The sequence below is a fragment of the Schistocerca americana genome, chromosome 6 (assembly GCF_021461395.2).
Source record: "Schistocerca americana isolate TAMUIC-IGC-003095 chromosome 6, iqSchAmer2.1, whole genome shotgun sequence".
Lineage (NCBI taxonomy): Eukaryota > Metazoa > Arthropoda > Insecta > Orthoptera > Acrididae > Schistocerca > Schistocerca americana.
In genome coordinates this window covers 346,011,352-346,032,559 of record NC_060124.1, presented here as the reverse complement: position 1 = coordinate 346,032,559, position 21,208 = coordinate 346,011,352, and the positions used below count along the sequence as shown (strand labels likewise).

At 44.4% G+C, this 21,208-nt stretch overlaps 1 long non-coding RNA gene across 1 annotated transcript in view; it reads right to left on the bottom strand.

Moving 5' to 3' along the window:
* LOC124619372 overlaps nt 1-21,208 on the bottom strand; it is a 547,306-nt gene that overhangs the window by 256,278 nt on the left and 269,820 nt on the right. The gene's annotated exons all lie outside the window — the stretch shown is intronic.

The following is a 21,208-nucleotide window of genomic DNA, read 5'->3' as shown; positions in this document are numbered from 1 at the left end:
TCTTTGGCTCTTCAGTGTAGAAGACCGATAAAAAAATGATAAAAGCAGACCTCTCAGAAGATCAGTGTGGGCTCCAGCATTTGTATACTCAAGAAAGTTTTCGGCAATGTTGACTACAGTATACTCTTTGCGATTCTGAAGGTAGAAGAGATAAAATACAGAGAGAGAGAAAGATTATTATCGGCATGTATAGAAAGCTGATTGCATTTTGAGGAGACATGATAGGGAAGTGGTGGTTCGTAAGGGAATGAGAAAAGATTGTGGCCTAACCCCGGCATTACTCAATCTGTACACTGAGGAAGAAGTAATTGAAACCAAGGAGAAATACTGAAACGAAATCAGTGTTCAGAAAGAAGAAATAAAAGCTTTGCGGTTTGCCGAGCCGGGGCAGGCCACTAGTCCAGTGTTAGAAGTTTTTACTGAAGGCATTTGTCTGGAGTGTAGCCTTCTACGGAAGAAAAACGTGTGGGCTAAAAATGTTCAAACAAGAATAGAGGCTTTTGAAACGTACTCATACAGAAGAATGCTGAAGATTAGATGGTTAAAGAGAATAACTAAAGAGGTACAGAATCGAACTGCGGAAAAGATAAATTTGTGGTACAACCGGACTAAAACAACGGATTGCTTGATAGGACACAGGATGAGGTTTTCAGGGAATCGTTAATTTCATAAAGAAAAGATGGAAGAGGGATAAAATTTTGTAAGGGTACAGGTATAGAGCCTGTCCCTGACGGATCCAATCTAACCTTGTTCCACAATTTGACTGTATTTCGATACTCAGGAAACCACTATCAGTTCCAATGGTTCAAGTGGCTCTGAGCACTATGGGACTTAACATCTGAGGTCATCAGTCCCCTAGACTTAGAACTAATTGAACCTAACTAACCTAAGGACATCACACAAATGCATGCCCGAGGCAGGATTCGAACCTGTGACCGTAGCGCGGTTTCAGACTGAAGCGCCTAGAACCGCTCGGCCACACTGGCCGGCCACTATCAGTTCAGTGACGACCCTACGAATATCAATGGCAAGCAGAACGCAAGCGGTGTTCATTGAACGACTGTAGCTGTAGATGGAATGGAAACAGATATGTAGGGACATGTTAATAAAGTATAATAATTCGCGTGTTTATTAAATCAGTGCTAACATCGTTTAACCTATCATTTTAATGCTAGTATTTTGGTGGGGATTACGAAAATAGTTACAGGAGAGGTAGACACGACGCGTATCAGTAGGGTCAGGGTCAGGACGTTTCAAGATCTGGCCTGTGTACCTTGAGTGTAAATTCGCTCTTATGTGCTGTCAGAATTGTCAAGCCCGATGTCTAGGAATTTCAGACAGCTAAATTACTGAAAGAATTTTTAATTATTAAGAAGGAGAGCCTTACAAATTGTACAGGGAGATCAAGGCTCGAATACAGTAACCAGATTCAAATGGATGTGGGGTGCAGTACTTATACATATATGTACAAGGGGCATTCAATAGGTAATGCAACACATTTTTTATTTGAAAGCACATTGGTTTTTTTCAGGCTTCCAGTACATACCGTTCCCCACTCTTTTGGCTAAAAATGGCTATTTTTCAACATAATCTCCGTTCTTCAATGCGACGCCCTTAAGCCACCTTTATGTGGGGGGATATATGCCCGCATGGTACGACTATACCGGTCGACGTCGGAGCTAAATCAATGACCTTACAATTATCCACGTACTGTTTCCCGTGGAGTGCATACTTCATTGGGCCAAACAGAAGGAAGTAGAAAGGTGCGAGATACGGGCCGTAGGTTGATGAGGAAGAACAGTCCCACGAAGTTTTGTGAGCTCATCTCGGATACACATACTAGTGTCAGACCATGTGTTGTCCAGGAGGAGTCGTTCGCTTTCATTTTTGTGTTGATGAACACGCTTAAGTCGTTCTTTCAATTTCCTGAGGGTAGTACAGTACACTTCCGAGTTAATGGTTCCATCATGGGGGATGACATCAAACAGAAAAATCTCCACAGAGCCCTAGAAGGCTCTCACCATGACTTTACCGGTGCTGCCTTGAATTATACTACTTCGGAGGAGAGGTAGTGTGGAGTCACTCCATTGATTGCCGTTTTGTTTCTGGTTCGAAGTGGTAAACCCACCAAAACAAGCACCCTCGCTAACACGAATTACATCACACAACGTTCGTCTCTTCTAAAGGACCAATGATCACCAAGAGGGCCAAAAAGGGCTTGAAATGTCTTATGATGTGGTTGGTGTCTGTGAGGGTACTTGTTTTGGTATAGTCGTGCTGCCCCTCGACCGTTTCCATCTGCTTGGCCGTACACAATCATCATCTCGGCTTATTCCTGACGTGAATACTGGATCATTCTCCTGCTTACTGTACGCTGCGTGAGTCATACACATTGCAACACACGGCCCTTGATCTGAGGAACTTTCATTTGTCAGCACCGTGGCAACGACACGTTTCCGGACACACTTTCCCAGTCAGGAAGTCGGCCGTTGTGGCCGAGCAGCTCTAGGCGCTTCAGTCCGGACCTGCGCTGCTGCTACGGTCGCAGGTTCGAATCCTGCCTCGGGCTTGGATGTGTGTGATGTCCTTAGGTTAGTTAGGTTTAAGTAGTTCTAAGTCTAGGGGACTGATGACCTCAGATGTTAAGTCCCATAGTGCTCAGAGCCATTTGAACCACTTGAACCAGTCAGGAATCCATCCTTGTAGTTTCTCGGTTTTATTAATGTTCACCCTGCATAGGCTAAGAAACCTGCGTTCCGTTTTGAGAAAAAGCAAGTTTTTCACGCATATCAGTGTTAATGACGTCGTATCTCCTGAATATATGTCGTACAATGATATAATTTTGTAGGTATATTTAGTGGTAGATGTGAATACTGTCTGCTTTCCGGGTTGTGAACGGAGCTGGTATTAAAAAAGTATTAATTTAAAACGTCATGCCTGCTGCTGTTGTTGTTTGTATGAACAGCAAATATGTTGTAAGCGATTTTTTTTTCCTTTCATCATTTTACTCCGGGGGGGGGGGGGGGGAGAGGTTGTTAGCGAGAACGAGTTTCATATTACGTGAAAAGTGTGTTGGAAGTCTCTTAAGTGCTCTCATTGTCATATATTGAATTAATAAAGTCCGAGGATTTAGGTGTCGTCTGTTACTTTTCTTCAAGAAAAACCCACAAACTGTGATAGTCTTATTATGCTGAACTTTTAATCTAATATTATTCCTCTTCATCAGTAGTTTGTGACAGCACTTAACATTTTTAAATTTGATCACTAATCAAGTCTGCAAATGGTAGTGGGGACAGAAGTTTAAATAATGTACTTTTACCTCGTTTTACGTGAATTTTGTATGTTTAGCTCCAGCGGAATTCGTTCTTTTGTTTTTGTGGCAACGTGTCTATTTTCGAGCCCGCTATTCAACAGTGTTTTTCTGTGCAGAGCAGACAATAGATGTACTGGCACAGTCACAAAAGCAAAACAAAAGACCATCGGATATGGCACGAGCGAAACACACAAAGTACCCGTGACCAGCAGGTAAATGTAGATATATATACGCCAAAACATCGAATGAGAAAATAATATGGCTATCGCATCGAAATAGAGTTCACAAGGGAATAATCTTAGGAGTCAAAAACATGATTACTAAAAAAGGAATTGTAAACCTGAGAATTGTGTGTGATCTCGTTAAACCAAGATGTATACAAAACCACAATTATTACAATGGCCAGTGACGATACTTTTAGATAAAACGAAATACGGTTCATCTAAATAAGACTTCAGTGACAGAAGACGGCACAGTCTCAGTACTATTTGTAGGACTATGTTTCTCAGTCTCTTATTCATGGAACAAGTATGGTAGCCTATCAGCTTACTCGTAATTGTTTTGCTCTTTTATTATTCACGTTACCATGGTCACATTATGGAAAGCTGTGTCACATATGGTAGAAATTCATTCACTCTTTAAATTCGTGTAACTTTTTAATCCATATTACAACACTGTGTCTCAGGGCAAAGATCATGATGCGGTAAAATATGACGTCTATCATATTCATCATCTTTGTACTTATATTCAACGTTTACTCATTGTGAATTAGAGTAAAAGCAACTGCAGCTAAATACTGTGCATGTGATTATATCCTAAGAATCTACATGATGAGGACGATTTGCCATGGAAGTCACGAGGCAGTGCACTAGAAGTGCCCGAAACGTTACAACACTTTCGTTTCATAAACGTTTCTTTATGGGTAGCTAAAATTCCGTCATTTCTGCTAGCACCACGACCACAGCGTCTAGCTGTACATGATCCAGATAATGTTCCTGTAACACCTCCGTCTGCTAGGCCCGCAGCAGTTCGAAAAATTGTTAATTGGGCAGAAAATGAATCGTATTAAAAATAAAAAAAGAAGGGATGCACATTTATACCCATATAAATCGCCAATTTAAATCACCGTTAGGTATACGATTAATTGCACAAATCTAAGGGCTGTCAATTCGACTAAATACCTAGGAATTACAATTGCAAACGACTTAAATTGGAAAGACAGCATAGGTAATATTGTGGAGAAGGCGAAACAGAAACGGGACTTTGTTGGCAGAACACTTATAAGATGCGACAAACCCACTTAAAGAGACAGCCTACATTACACTTGTCCGTCCTCTGCTGGAATATCGCTCCGCGGTGTGGGATCCTTACCAGGTAGGATTGATGGAGGACATCGAAAGAGTGCAAAGAAGGGCAGCTTGTTTCGTGTTATCGCGCAATAGGGGTGAGAGTGTCACTGATACGATACGCGAGTTGGGGTGGCAGTCACTGAAACAAAGGCGGTTTTCTTTGCGGTGACATCTATTTACGAAATTTCAATCACCAACTTTCTCTTCCGAATACGAAAATATTTTGTTGACACCCACCTACGTAGGGAGGAATGATCATCATAATAAAATAAGAGAAATCAGAGCTCGAACGAGAAGATTTAGGTGTTTCTTTTTCCCACGCGCCATTCGAGAGTGGAACGGTAGAGAAGTAGTACGAAAATGGTTCGATGAACCCTCTGCCAGGCATTTAAGTGTGAAATGCAGAGTAACCATGTAGATGTAGATGTAGATCGTCATCTTTCTTTTGAGTCATCAGTCTTCTGACTGGTTTGATGTGACTCGCCACGAATTTGTATTCCGTTCCAAATGTCTGAGTAGGACTTGCAATGTAAGTCCTCAACTATTTGCTGGGTGTCTCCCTATCTGTGTCTCCTCTACAGTTTTCACCCTCCACAGCTCCCTTTAGTACCCCGGAAGTCACTCCCTGATGTCTTAAGAGATGTCTTATCGTTATGTTACTTCTTCTGGTCCTTGTTCCATTCCTCGCCGATTCTGCAGAAAACCTCCTCATTCCTTCTCTTATCAGTCCACCCAATTTTCAGTATTCTTCTGTAACACCACATCTCAAATAGTTCTATTCCCTTCTGTTCCTGTTTTCCCATAGACCATGTCTGACTGCAATACAATGCTGTGTTCCAAATGCACAACTCCGAAATTTCTTCGTCAAATTAAGGCCTATGTTTGAAATTAGCAGGCTTCTCTTGGCCAGGAATGCCCTTTTTGCCAGTAGTAGTCTGCTTTTTATGTCTTCCTTACTCCGTCCGTCATTGGTTAACAGAATACCTTAACTTCATGTACGCCTACTTCGTGACCACGTTGTCTTCTCATTACTTCCGCTTTTTTTTCGATTTGCTCTCGATCCATATTCGGTTCTCATCGCTCTATTCATTCCAATCAGCAGTTCTTGTAATAATTCTTCAGTTTCACCGTGGACAGCAATGTCATCAGCGAATCTTAACACTGATATTCATCCATCTTTGATTTTTATCGCACTCTTGAAGCTTTATTTTATTTCCGTCATTGCTTCTTCGAAGCAGGAGCGAAAGACTACATCCCTGTCTTACACCCTTTTTAACCCGTGCACTTCGTTCTTGATCTTCTATTCTTATTGGTCCCTCTTTGTTCTTGTACATACTCGTACGAGGGTGAGTCAAATGAAAACCTTAAATATTTTTTAAAATATTATTTATTGTGGAGAAATGGTACAAAACTGTATCACTTTTCAACATAATCTCCCCCACGCTCAATACAAGTTCTCCAGCGCTTACAAAGTGTATGAATTCAGTTGGAAAAAAATTCTTTTGGTAGTCTCCGCAACCACTCATACACCATGACTAATCTGTAAACATGCTGCAATTTCATTCAGTGTCATTCGGCGGTTTTCCTTCACTATGGCTTCTGCTGCTGCATTGTTCTGTGGAGTCACAACTCGTTGTGCCTGACCTGGACGAGGAGCATCTTCCACTGAAGTCACACCATTTGCGAACTTCCTACTCCATTCGTAGACTTGCTGCTGTGAGAAACATGCAGCACCGTACTGAACCTTCATTCGTCGATGAATTTCAATAGGTTTCACACCTACACTACTCAAAAACCGAATAACAGAACGCTGTTCTTCCCTGGTGGAAGTTGCAAGTGGGGTAGCCATCTTTATGCTGATACTGTGACGGTATGTGTGCATCTGCTCAGGCCGTTCTGGACGCTGTTTGTAGCACGCTTACCAACTTACAGGATAACGGCGCGGAATTTCGATTTGTTATTACAAATTTAAGGTTTTCATTTGACTCACCCTCGTATATTATGCGGCTTTCCCTATAGCTTACCCCTGTTTTTCTCAGAATCCGTAATAAGAAATCCTAACACAGAAATATTGTCTAACGCGGCAGAGGTTAATCACTTTGAAATCTTCAATGAGGAAGTACATACGAGGCCTGTTCAGAAAGTAAGCTCCGATTGATTTCCAAATTGAAACCACAGTGAACATCAGAAATGTTTTACTTGTAACAATTAGCTACACCTTTCAGCTACTTCTCTACGTAGTCGCCGTTCTGACTTAGACTTTTGTCATAGCGTTGTACCAACTTTTCAATAGCCTCATCATAGAAGGCAGCCGCCAGTGCTTTCCGCCAATTCTCCACGCTGGCCTACACCTCGTTGTCTGTGTCAAAATGTTGTCTTCAAAGACAGCGGTTCATGTGACCAGAGATGAAACTCAGGGGGAGACAATTGCGGACTGTATTGTGGGTAATCTAACATTTCCATTTGAAAACGATGCAGGAGCATCTTCATTGCCCCTGCAGAATGCGGCTGAGAATTGTCGTGAAGACGAAACAGCACGACAGTTATGTAATGTTAGCTGCATAGCTTCAGGCGAAATTTCTCACCAGGCCCTCGTACTTGGCGGCAGACACTATTTTCTAGACATATTTACGCACTCACTGCGAGCTCAGAAATGAGAAGAGCGACGTGATGCTAACTGGGGTTATACTAGAGACACTACCCAACACATCTGTGCAAAGCTTTATCGGATTTTCATAGTCGTTTCCATTTCGCGACCGATCGGAGCTTACTTTCTGAACACCCCTCGTACAATCCGCAGGAACAGACCTTTGGCGACACCTGAGAACAAAAAGGCGAAATCCACACTCATTTGCCTCTAGACGTCTGGAAAGATCCGCAAGTTTTGTGTAGGTCCCTGCGTGGATAACACGAGACAAAGAATCCACTCGGTTACACGTCACCGTCCCTGCGGCGGCTCCTTAAGGAAGGTGGTGTCAGCGACTTGGCGAGACGGCACTCCCCGCCTACGTCAAGACGGGCCACTCCTCTTCCGCGCGTCGCGTGTCGGCGCTGACGCGCGCGCTCGTGCGTGTGTGTGTGTGTGTGTGTGTGTGTGTGTGTGAGTGTGTGTGTGCGGGCGGGCGTGCGTGCGGCCGCTCTGGAGCAAACTAACCGCGTGCCAAAACAAACAGCGTCACATCTGCTGGCTGAGCCGGGTCCGCCTCTCGATTAACACAGAGGCGCTGACGAGAGCAGAAAAACGTCTCGCAGCCCAATCAACAGCGTCCACGTCACAGCGCCGCCCAAACAAGTACCACCAGCTGCCATACAGGCAGCGAGAGATGAAATATGACACTAGGCAGACACGTGTCTCAGACATCACGTTGAGTATGTTAGGGAACGGAAAAACACGAAGGGACATTCACCACACCTAATCCGGCCAGTGAGAATACAGGATTCAATATTAATCAGTGTAAAACAACACACACCGGTGTGCAAAACTTAAGGACGAAATTAACGTCCGCATGATGTGCCGCTGCAAAGTTACATAGCTCGATGAAACTTGGGCTGTACACAGTAAGAACAGTTATAGTGTGAGACGAACAGAAATCACGCTTCTGTTCAAAGACAATAGTTAGGCTGGAGTCAAAAAAATGGTTCAAATGGCTCTGAGCACTATGGGACTCAACATCTGAGGTTATCAGTCCCCTAGAACTTAGAACTACTTAAATCTAACTAACCTAAGGACATCATACACATCCATGGCCGAGGCAGGATTCGCACTTGCGACCGTAGCGATCGCGCGGTTCCAGACTGAAGCGCCTAGAACCGCTCGGCCACACCGGCCGGCAGGCTAAAGTCACTGCGAACGGTCCCCTTAGACGTTACAAATAGCGGAACATAATTCTTATCAGGGTTTGCATTCCTCCACCAGAGCGGTTACAACTGCTGGGGGGTAATTTTTACACGCGGGGCTGTTGCAATATGCCCCTTCACCGCATCCCACACGCACATGATGGGATTTAAAGAGAAGGAGCGAGTAGGCCATTCGCAGAATATCCCCTCGTTCCAAGTGCTGCTCGACCTGCTGTCGCGCATTGGCACCCATAAAAATCAGGTCAGGACCGAATGTACCCCAGAAAAGTCGCACTTGGGGAAGGACAGTCTCACAAGAATAGTGCTGCAATAACGCTGACTACTGAGAGTACCGTTTCCAAGTATTTGGAGGGCAGTATGCCTATGCAGCATTATGCCTCATCACACCATAATAGCTGGACTACCAGAACGATCACATTCGACAATGTTCCTGGGTGCATTACACATTTCATACCACATACGAGGTGCGACAATAAAGTAATGAGATTGATGTGAAAAAAAATGTTGCTTACCGTTTTAGTCAAGTTTAGTGTTGTCTCCTTCAAAGTAGTTCTCTTCTGATTGCACACACTTTTACCAGCGCTTCTGCCATTGATGGTAACATTTCTGGAACTCATCTCCAAGACCCTCGTCACAGCTTTTTGGACATCTTTGAAAGTGGTGTCTCTTGACCGCCGTTTTGACTCTTGGAAACAGAAAAAAGTCGCATTGAGCGATATCTGGTGAATAACGTGGCTTTGGAAGTACTGAAATTTGTTTTGAGGTTAAAAATTGCTGTACTGAAAGAGCAGTATGGGATGGCGCATTATTGTGATGCAGAATCAAATTATCAGCAATGTTGGCACAGATACGAAGAATTGTTTTACGAAGTCTTTCTAAAATTTCTTTGTAGTAATATTGGTTAACTGTTCCAGGAAGCACCCACTCGTTATCAACAATTCCCTTGGAATCAAAGAAGCACACAAGCATGAATTTCACTTTTGACTTTGACATGCAAGCTTTTTTTGGTCTGGGTGATCCCTTTGAGCACCATTGCAAAATTTGTCGTTTTGTCTCTGGATTGTACTGAAAAAAGCAGTGATAATACGGCTCAACAATTCTGGATTCATTTCCGTTTGCTCTAACAGATCGGCTGCCACAGTTTCCCGTGTTTCTTGCTGTTGTGGTGTGAGATTTTTGGGGACCATTTTTTCACAAATCTTTCTCATACCAAGATCTTCATTTTATTATTAGACGAACCGTTTCTCGATTGATGTTCAGTTCTTCTGCAATCATGTTCACGGATAATCTTCGATCCGTGCGTGAGGTTGATGGTCGTCCACTGCAGTCTTCATCTTCAACATTCGTTTTGGCTTCACTAAACATTTTATGCCAATGAAAAACTTGAGCGCGACATAACCTCCTCTCCAAAAGCCTTCTGAAGCTTACCGTAAGTTGTCGTCGCGTTTTCACCCAATTTAATGCAAAAAGAAATGGCATACCGTTGCGCAATATTATGCGGTTCCATTTCCGTGACGAGAGACACAAACACGCGTTACCTTATTACAGCAGAACTCACGACTGAGCAGTTGCATCAATTTGCCACTTGGACCAGAAGCAGCTTATAGACCAAGGTCAAAGATATTGTGCCTACGAAAGCCCGCAGGGTTGCCACATCTTACAAAGAAAATCAGTCTCATTACTTTACTGTCGCACCTCGTATGAAGGTACCTCCAAAATCACTACTCAGACATCTGCTCTAATCTGAGAAGAGCATGCGATCCCACTTCTCATTTTTCCAGTCCCTATGCCCGTGATACCACCATAAACGGTTCCACTGATCTGCTGGTGTCAGTCGAATACAACGTACTGGTCATCAGACAGAGAGGCCCCCACCATGCGGTCGCCATGCCACTGTGGAATGGGAGACTGTGTGCCTTGCTGTCCTCTTAAGAATTGTTGCAGTTGCACCCACTGTTTGTCGTTGGTCCCGTCTTGTCTGTTACAAAACTGAGCGATCATCTGCTGCAATAGCTGACCGCGGTTGGTCACCTCCTCTCCTTCAGGAAGTAGCGCCTGTGGTTAGGTTCAAATGGCTCTGAGCACTATAGGACTTAACTGCTCAGGTCATCAGTCCCCTAGAACTTAGAACTACTTAAACCTAACTAACCTAATGATATCACACACATCCATGCCCGAGGCAGGATTCGAACCTGCGACCGTAGCGTCGCGCGGCTCCAGACTGTAGCGCCTAGAACCGCTCGGCCACTCCGGCCGGCCCTGTGGTTAGGAATGCTCCCCATGCATGCGAAACAATGTTGTGAGCAATGCCAAATTCCCGTGCTACCCTCGTCACATTTCGTCCAGCTGTCAGTTTACCAATCATTCTTCCCCGTGTGAAGTCATCCAAATGTTGTCTCCAGGGCCCCTATTCTGTATCTTCCTGCCATTTTGCCGATCGGTTCGGTACTCTAGCGCACCGAATGGACAGCCCCAAAATTTCGCAATGCCGAACGGTCCTAGCGAACCAAAACACTGCTGTCAGTTTTCCTCGTGCCAACCAATCAAAAGCAATCTGCCTCACATCCGCGCATTCGCACTGCAGCGCCACAGCGGCACGAACCCGAAACGGCTAGCAGCCGACACAGGCACGCTATTCTTCACAGTACCGAAAATTGCGGTTAGAGTACGTAATACTGTTCAAATTTCGCTGACCACGTGCTTCCATGAATGCATGATAACGTTAGAATATTGACTGTGTTCTGGAAACTGTCATAAATGTCACATTATGTCATTTTATTTTCATTCACATCGACGTCTTGTTCCGGATTTTACGTTTTGTAATACGAATTAGGAATGGAGTGTAGTACCGCATTGTACAAATACATGTATAGAAACACCCGAAAAATTCGTCAAGTTTTCTGTTTTCCGTCGTTCCTTAGTTGTTTCAAAATGCATGGAGGTACGTTCCATCCAAGCAACTAATTTGAAGGCAGTTTCTTTATTGCCATGCGCGTTTCGCTTCTTTTATTCATGAAGATGCTTCACAAGTAAAATAAGCGAAATGCATATGGCAATAAACAAACTGCCTTCAGTTAGTTGCATAGACAGAACACATCTCCACAAACCCGAAAAATTGTTTAATAGTGTGCCAAAGAATAAGAACATGCATAGAATGTGGTTGTACCTCGCTCGTCAAGATCCAAATCATGAAGTAGCCTACTTCCTTATATGATACATCAACGATTTGGTTCATAAAAACAAAATTTAAGAAAAAACTTCTTTTCGAGAGTGTGTGGCGAGTGCAGCTATAGAAGTTCACTGCAGTTTATAACATGCATCTGATGAATCAAAATGTTTCATATATGGCGGTATAGTCCAAAAATATTGTAGCGGGAATCTTTCATCTCTGTCTACTGCTGTTAAGAGTTCGATCGCAGATAAATACTTGTGACAAGCTAAAGTATAAAGAAGATTGCTGCAAGTTTCATTCGCAGTAATTCAATTTTTGGTCTTAGATTCCTGTCTGACCACACACTCGGAAATCGCTACGCATTCAGAAAAAAATGGTCAATTATTTGTAACAAGAAAAAGTATAAATGTCACTGTCATTTGTTTCACGCACAGCAATTTCATCTTTCATTTCTTAAACATATGGAAGTCATGTAAACGAAGATACTCATTACTGAGAAAGCGCGCTCTTGCGTGTAAATAACAACGAATATATCAAAAAATTGCTTAAATTTGACAATTAACGAAGTCTGAGAACATGTTACAAACACGAAGAGGAGAAAAAATATTTTGGTACCCAATAGTATGCGAACCTACTTCTTTTGACACAGCAGTTCGTTGCCTTACCCATTGTGTCACTACAACTCCTTTGTCTGCAGAGATTTATACTTATAATTCCATTGGAGAGATACACAGGCTGACTTTGTTGGCCAATGATGTGGGTGTGAACCGTAAATGCACGTAATTTTGGAAGCATTCCTCTATCAGGCTTCACAAAATGCCTTTGCATTGTTACTTAAACGTTTTTTATGCGTTTAGATAATCAATATGCAAACCATTTGTGGAAAAAAATACGCGAAGTCACTAGTAATTTCAGCTAATATTCACGTGATACATTTAAACAGAGCCGACCTTTTGAAATCTGATGATTTTTAGACTCTTAATTAGGTAAAAATAACAGGTATTTTGTGAGAATATTTACCAAAATTGTTTTTTTATGTTAAATCGTTCACAGTGACAACAATACAAACCATATTTCTAACAAAGGAAGATAGTTCATTATGAACTCACTTTAGACCCAGAAGTGCCCTGGTGATTCCTCAGTAACACAATAACTAAACCTGAAGCTAAAACCGCTCAATATGTTTAAAATAACAAATTCTAGATGTAAATAAATCACACCAAACCCAACGAGAGGGCCATACCGAAATCTAAAACCTCTCAGTAAAGTTGTCGAAAAATCGGCAGGAGGACCGATCGGTAACAGGTCTCAGAAGCCTACTGAATAGGAACTTCGGATAAAGAACCGAAAATGACGTCACTATCAAGGCTAACCTAATGCACGATACAAAGTAGGACCCCTAGTCGTGTTGTAATGAAGAACACCGTCATAGTGCACGCTAGCTGCTCGCTGAGTGACACACATTGCCATTTCCCCATTTCTTCAACTGCCTCATGTTTCAGGCCCTGCCCCATTTGGCAATATGACACGTGACTACGAGGTGAAAGAAGAGGTTCATAACTTTCTGAACAGCATATCGGCGAGTTGGTACGACATGGGCATACAAAAACTGCCGCAGCGTCTACAAAAATGCATCGACAGAAATGGTGATTATGTCGAAAAATAGCTTAATGTTCAAGCTGTAAACTGATGTAAACCATTGTAGAAATAAACAGGTCTATGTACTTATAAAAAATAGGAGACCTTACTTGTGGGATTACCCCTGTACAATACCTCTTCAAGCTGTCTTGTAATTTTATTTTATTGTGATTGCCAGTTTAATTTAAACTGTTATATAAGCTATTAGGTTGCTTTACCACATGTATATATTCTCTTCTGTAGAGTAATTATTTGCTAATAATGCCCTCCACCGTCCTAACACCCCCTAACACCCCCCCCCCCCCAAACACACACAGTTTTTTGATGTTTAGTATAAATGTTTTATTGCCTTGAAACTTCCTGGCAGATAAAAACTGTGTGCCGGACCGAGACTCGAATTCGGGACCTTTGTCTTTCACGGGCAAGTGCTCTACCAACTGAGCTACCCAAGCACGGCTAACGCCCCCGTCTTCACAGCTTTAATCCGCCAGTACCTCGTCTCCTACCTTCCAAACTTCACAGAAGCTCTCCTGCGAACCTTTGCCTTGCTTTCTTTATATTTATTTATCACTTTCGATTACATTATCACTTCACTGTCAAAGATGGAATTTACTCAGTATCTGCACCTCGTCATTACCGATTTCGTCCAAATTCATGGTATCTGATAGAGGTTGGCCAAAAATGAAAATGACAGTAGATGCAGTGGTTAGACACTGGACTCGCATTCGGGAGGACGACGGTTCAATCCCGCGTCCGGCCACCCTGACTTAGGTTTTCCGTGATTTCCCTAAATCACTCCAGGCAAATGCCGGGATGGTTCCTCTGAAAGGGCACGGCCGACTTCCTTCCACATCCTTCCCTAATCCGATGAGACCGATGACCACGCTGTCTGGTCTCCTTCCCCAAACAACCAAACCAACCAAAGACAGTAGATAAATATTGGCAATGGAATGTATTATGATGCACTGTCCCAGGGATCTGATTTCTGTTCAGGCGTATCGACAAGTGCCGGCAACAAGACGAAGAACGCGAGACCAGAGAAGGCGGTGAGACAACGTCAGCCAATAGCGCGCTGACCAGGACGTCTCCACGATAGGAGCGGCCTCTACAAGAAGAAAATATAAGCGCCGCTCCTGCCAGCCTTGGTCGCACCGTATTAGGACTGTACTAGGAGAGCACTACGACAGCAGTGATGTGTGATGCATATCAATTGCTTACATGGACCTTGTATACAGCAAAGGACTTTGCTTGTTTGCATGTCGCCCATCGCTTGCGGCTACTCCTTGTAAATCTCAAAGTTGTCCATCTTCTTACTTGTAATAAAAACTATTAATGTGATTTTGCGTGAATTGTTGTATAGCATTCCGAGAACGCTGCGTCCTTTAGGCACCCTATACGAGACGAGTGGGCAAGACTCCACAATTTCTTCTGCCCCCCCCCCCCTCCTCCCCCCCCCCCCCCCCCCCCCGCACTCCCCGAAGAAATAAGAGCAATTTTGAAACTTTTTTTATCAAAGTCTTTATCGGAAGATAGAAACAGAAATCGCGGGGTTGCACTAGCGAGTCCATTTGGAAAGGAATCATTTTAATGCTACATGATGCCAAGCCTTCTTCATCTTGAATAATCTCTTCGCAAAATTGTGGGTTTGTTTGCCCATTCCAGGAGCCAACGAACAGAACGAGTTTGTTCGCCTGCACTTAAGTCTTCATCACATCAGTCAAAAAATTTTTGTGTAAGGTAAGTCTCGAAGATTTTGATAAAGTAATGACGGGATTCCTGTAATTTGCCATGTACTCATTTACCAAATCTTTCTTTTTCTTTTCTTTTCACGCGTTTTATGAAAATATTAATATACACAATATATTTAGCAATATTTTGGTTTATCTCTTGTGTCAGTAAAGAAAAAATTGGAAATGGAAAAGTTTGCGCACACGAACTCGACTCCGACCTTCGGATTCCCGTTCTGTATACTCTACGCTGCGGCAACCGTTGCCTGGAATCTACGCTAATATAAAAGGCCCATGCTGCTCCCTACCCGCTGTTTTTTTCCAAATGCTTGGACATTTGGAGCTCCCATTCCGTCATTTTCGTTTCTGATCAACACTGCTTGTAAGATAAACCTAAGCCCGCCCGGTTAGCCGCGCGGTCTAACGCACAGCTTTCCGGTGTGGAAAGAAGCGCCTGGTCCCCGGCACGAATGCGCCCGGCGGACTTGTGTCGAGGTCTGGTGAGCCGGGCAGTCTGTGGATGGTTTTTAGGCGGTTTTCCATCTGCCTCGGCGAATGCGGGCTGGTTCCCCTTATTCCACCTCAGCTACACTATGTCTGCGCAAACAAGTTCTCCACGTACGCGTTCACCACCATTACTCTACCACGCAAACATAGGGGTTACACTCGTCTGGTGTGAGACGTTCCCTGGGGGGGTCCACTGGGGGCCGAACCGCACAATAACCCTGAAAGAGTGGGTAGGTGTGGGGCGGCGAAGGGGTGATGTGGTTCAAATGGTTCTGAGCACTATGGGACTTAGCTGCTGAGGTCACCAGTCCCGTAGAACTTAGAACTACGGAAACCTAACTAACCTAAGGACATCACACACATCTATGCCCGAGGCAGGATCCGAATCTGCGATCGTAGCGGTCGCGCGGTTCCAGACTGAAGCGCCTAGAACCGCTCGGCCACACCGGCCGGCCGGTGAAGTGGACTGCGGTAGTCGCCGTGGGGTTGTGGACCACTGTGGTGGGGACGGAGCGTCTCCGTCGTTTCTAGGCCCCGGGTTAATATACAGGGCTATTACAAATGATTGAAGCGATTTCATAAATTCACTGTAGCTCCATTCATTGACATATGGTCACGACACACTACAGATACGTAGAAAAACTCATAAAGTTTTGTTCAGCTGAAGCCGCACTTCAGGTTTCTGCCGCCAGAGCGCTCGTGAGCGCAGTGAGACAAAATGGCGACAGGAGCCGAGAAAGCGTATGTCGTGCTTGAAATGCACTCACATCAGTCAGTCATAACAGTGCAACGACACTTCAGGACGAAGTTCAACAAAGATCCACCAACTGCTAACTCCATTCGGCGATGGTATGCGCAGTTTAAAGCTTCTTGCCTCTGTAAGGGGAAATCAACGGGTCGGCCTGCAGTGAGGGAAGAAACGGTTGAACGCGTGCGGGCAAGTTTCACGCGTAGCCCGCGGAAGTCGACGAATAAAGCAAGCAGGGAGCTAAACGTACCACAGCCGACGGTTTGGAAAATCTTACGGTAAAGGCTAAAGCAGCAGCCTTACCGTTTAGAATTGCTAAAAGCCCTGACACCCGATGACAAAGTCAAACGCTTTGAATTTTCGGCACGGTTGCAACAGCTCATGGAAGAGGATTCGTTCAGTGCGAAACTTGTTTTCAGTGATGAAGCAACATTTTTTCTTAATGGTGAAGTGAACAGACACAATGTGCGAATCTGGGCGGTAGAGAATCCTCACGCATTCGTGCAGCAAATTCGCAATTCACCAAAAGTTAAAGTGTTTTGTGCAATCTCACGGTTTAAAGTTTACGGCCCCTTTTTCTTCTGCGAAAAAAACGTTACAGGACACGTGTATCTGGACATGCTGGAAAATTGGCTCAAGCCACAACTGGAGACCGACAGCGCCGACTTCATCTTTCAACAGGATGGTGCTCCACCGCACTTCCATCATGATGTTCGGCATTTCTTAAACAGGAGATTGGAAAACCGATGGATCGGTCGTGGTGGAGATCATGATCAGCAGTTCATGTCACGGCCTCCACGCTCTCCCGCCTTAACCCCATGCGATTTCTTTCTGTGGGGTTATGTGAAAGATTCAGTGTTTAATCCTTCTCTATCAAGAAACGTGCCAGAACTGCGAGCTCGCATCAACGATGCTTTCGAACTCATTGATGGGTACATGCTGCGCCGAGTGTGGGAGGAACTTTATTATCGGCTTGATGTCTGCCGAATCACTAAAGGGGCACATATCGAACATTTGTGAATGCCTAAAAAAACTTTTTGAGTTTTTGTATGTGTGTGCAAAGCATTGTGAAAATATCTCAAATAATAAAGTTATTTTAGAGCTGTGAAATCGCTTCAATCATTTGTAACAACCCTGTACAATACAATACAAGATAAACCTCGGAGAAATGTTTGATGACGCGTAGGATCGATCTTCTTGTCAATGCCTTAATCATACAGTACAGAATAGGTCTATTATAAATTAAACAAGTCACATTTGGTCAGCTGGAGCATTACAATCTCCTTACTGTTGTCAATAGCGTTTGTGAACGAATTACTCGCGAAAGAAAACGAAAGTGAGGAAAGATGTGCAGCGACGGACTGGTGAGCTAAGTAAGCTCCTGTGTCTTGGCCTCTGACCGCCACGTCCTTCGGTCACTCGACTAGAATTTCAAGTACCTGCCGTGGCTCGGGAAGCTGCCCGCCGACGTCTATTCCGCGGAGAGCCGACAGAGGGCATCCACGTGGCCAGCTGTGTGGAACTCTCCGCCGGTGCTCTGGAGGCACGTCACGCGCGCGGCTGACGTGTACAGCACTGGCGGGAGGATTCCGCTGGCCGCGTCCGGCGGCCCTCGCGGGGGTGGGGTGCGGGGCGGGGCGGGGCGAGGCCTCAGAGGCAGTGAAGCCACAGCCGGCACACAGGCAGCCAGCTGGCCAGGCCGCTGTGATTCACTGCCGGCGTCGGTCCCGGCGGAGGGGGCGTTGCAGCTGATAGCGCACGCCGTCTGCACTGCCACGCACTTGTCACGTCTCTCCGACTCAATCAGCGACACGCAGTCATGTGAAACATTGTTCCCTTTTTGTTAACAGTTCGACACAGTGGACCTCACGAGTTTGTCAGAGAGAGCGTGCTACAGTGCCGCATCCATAGCGACTAATTAAGCTTATCCATTATGAGTGTCCAAGAACATGTGTATTTATTATACGCTACCTGGCCAAAAGTAACCCGACACCTATTAGTGTAGACTAATATGTCGTCTGTCCACCCTTCGCCTTTAGGACGGTTGTAGCTCTGCTGGGGACACTTTCGATTAAGTGTCTGTGAGGGAATGACAGGTCATTCTTTCTCAAGGGCCGAAACCATAGAAGGTAGTACCGTTGCACACTAGGGTCTGGAGCAAAGTCGACCATCTAACTCATCCTAAAGGTGTTCCATTGGGTTCAGGTCGGAACTCTGGGCAGGCCAATCCATTTCAGCAATACGAGGTGTGTGAGAAAAGTAATGAATGAGCATGAATGAACAAACCAAAGATCAAAACAATGGTGATTTGCTTTTTTGACAGAAGGGTATCTTGCATAAGGAATTTGTTCCTCTGGGGCAAACTGTCAACCAAGTGTTTTATAAACATGCTCTTGAAAGGCTCAGGAAAAGTGTGCATCGAGTGAGACTAGACATTGCAGACAAGTGGAAGATGCATCATGACAACGTCCTTTGTCACACAGCCGCTTCCATTACGGAATTTTTTATTTCAAAACGCATTCCTGTCGTTCCACAGCTAGCTTATTCACCTGATCTGAGTCCCTGTGCGTTTTCCTTTCCCCGAAAATGTCTTAAAAAGTCTGGATAACATTAAAAACACTGTGACCCTCATGTTAAAGGTCCTACCAGTTGAAGCCTTTCAGCACTGCTACGAAGACTGGGTACAACGACTCGGCCAATGTATAGCTAAAACTAAACTAAACTCCTCCCGAACAGGCCATGAAGGCCCAAAGGTACCGACCGGCCACCGTGTCATCCTCAGAACACAAGCGTCACTGAATGCGGATGTGGAGGGGCATATGGTCAGCACACCGCTCTCCCGGCCGTACATCAGTTTCCGGGGCCGGAGCCACTATGTCTCAATTAAGTAGCTCCTCAGTGTGTTGCACAAGGGCTGAGTGCACCCCGTTTGCCAACAGGCAGACCGGATGGTCACCCATCCAAGTGCTAGCCCATACCGACAGCGCTTAACTTCGGTGATCTGACGGGAACCGGTGTTACCACTGCGGCAAGGCCGTTGGCAGTTTATAGCTGCCGAAGGGAAATACTTTGTTTGCAGATAAAAATAATCAATATCATTACTTTTCTTACACACGTTGTATTATTGTCCACCAACTGTTGTCTCACCCAGGGTGCATTGTCATGTTGATAAATCCATTGTATCCGAACTGTTCCTCTACTGTACGCAGTACACAATTCTGTAAAATACGTTCACATCCTTACGAATTTAGCCTAACCACGAGATAACACCCTCGTAGATCCTCCGTTCTTCACCGTCGGCACTACACACGATTGCAAGTAAAGTTTTCGAGGATTTCGCCAAACCCAGTTGACAGAGCGTGATTCATCGCTCCCAGTTCAGTCACTTCCTGTCAAGCGTCGCTAAGCATTGACTACGGAAACGTTTTAATTACGACGAGCTGTTCGACAATTGCAGCCCGTTCCCTTTCACTCCTTCCGCACAGTCATTCTGCTACTTGGATAGCTGGCAACACTTAGGAACTCACGAGTGATTCGTTCCGCTGATTTCATTCAATTTTTTTACAAATACCCTCTGCAATGCTCAACGGACGCTATCCGTCAGAATATGGGATCTGTTTGATGTCAGTCTAGCTGTGGCTCCGCCGCGCGAAGTGGCCGCACGGTTTGAGGCGTCATGTCACGGATTGCGCGGCCCCTCCCTCCGGAGGTTCGAGTTCTCCCTCGAGCATGGGTGTGTGTGTTGCTCTTAGCATAGGTTAGTTTAAGTAGCGTGTAAGTCTAGGGACACATGACCTCAGCAGTTTGTTCTCTTAAGAATTCACACACATTTGAACATTTTGATGTCATTGTCCCTTCGCGTTTCCACTTCACAATTTTATCACCAACGGCTAACTTGGGCAGCTTTAGGAGAGTTGAAATCTCCTTAATGGATTTATTACTCAGATGACGTCCAGTGACTAGTCCACGTTCGAAGTCACTGAGCTCTCACGCGTAATCCATTCTACTGTTGGTGCTTTTCTGCTGACAACACGACACTTCCCTTCGCCTGTATACTCTCGTGTCACGTAGTGAGCAATTCCACGTCGCATAAAAGTTTGCGGATACTCGTGACCAAAAAGGCCAAATGCAGTACACTGCCACCAGTCACTTTTAAAAAATTTTGTCGATTACCTTGAAGTATTTTTCGAGCCTTTTCAGGCTCATCGTTTGTTGGAGCACGTGTAAATTACATCTTTATTTCCGTAGCACGATTCTAGATACTGGCCCTGTGTCAAAAAGAGAGACAAAAACTTTGTCTTGTCATGAGTGATAGTTACATGACGAGTTTCTCGAAAAAAGAATTCTCTTACTTACTGCGACTGTATGGGCGGCACAGTTCTTTGTATGCAACTGGCAGCTTCTACTGTGGTTGGAAACTAGCGATAGTTAAATCGCCTTTCATTATAAATATAAAACCTGACTGCCAACATAATTCCCCCAGCATCCAGCATGTGCTGTAAAACTTATGTATGTTACCAAGATCTTCACTCAAAGACGTAACTTAATTCACTCACAAACAATTATTTGATTTTTTTGTACGTATAATACAATCGATATATGGACAAATACATTGATCTGAACTGGAGTTATCGTGAACGCCGAAAAGTAGTGTCACAGTAGTTACAATCAGAGAAAATTGTAGTTTCTGCAACAATACTAATGATAAAACCGTTTACTTCAATGCATTTGCCGAAAGATCTACTGTATTCCACGCACAAGAACTAAAGACATGATTCTGAGCGAAGTAGTTTAGGACTGAGTTATTATTAAAAAAAATACGTTGCTGTTTTCTGCATTTATATTCTATTGTCAAGTGTTGACCCCTTTTTGTCTTACTCCTCATTTTCCCTTTAT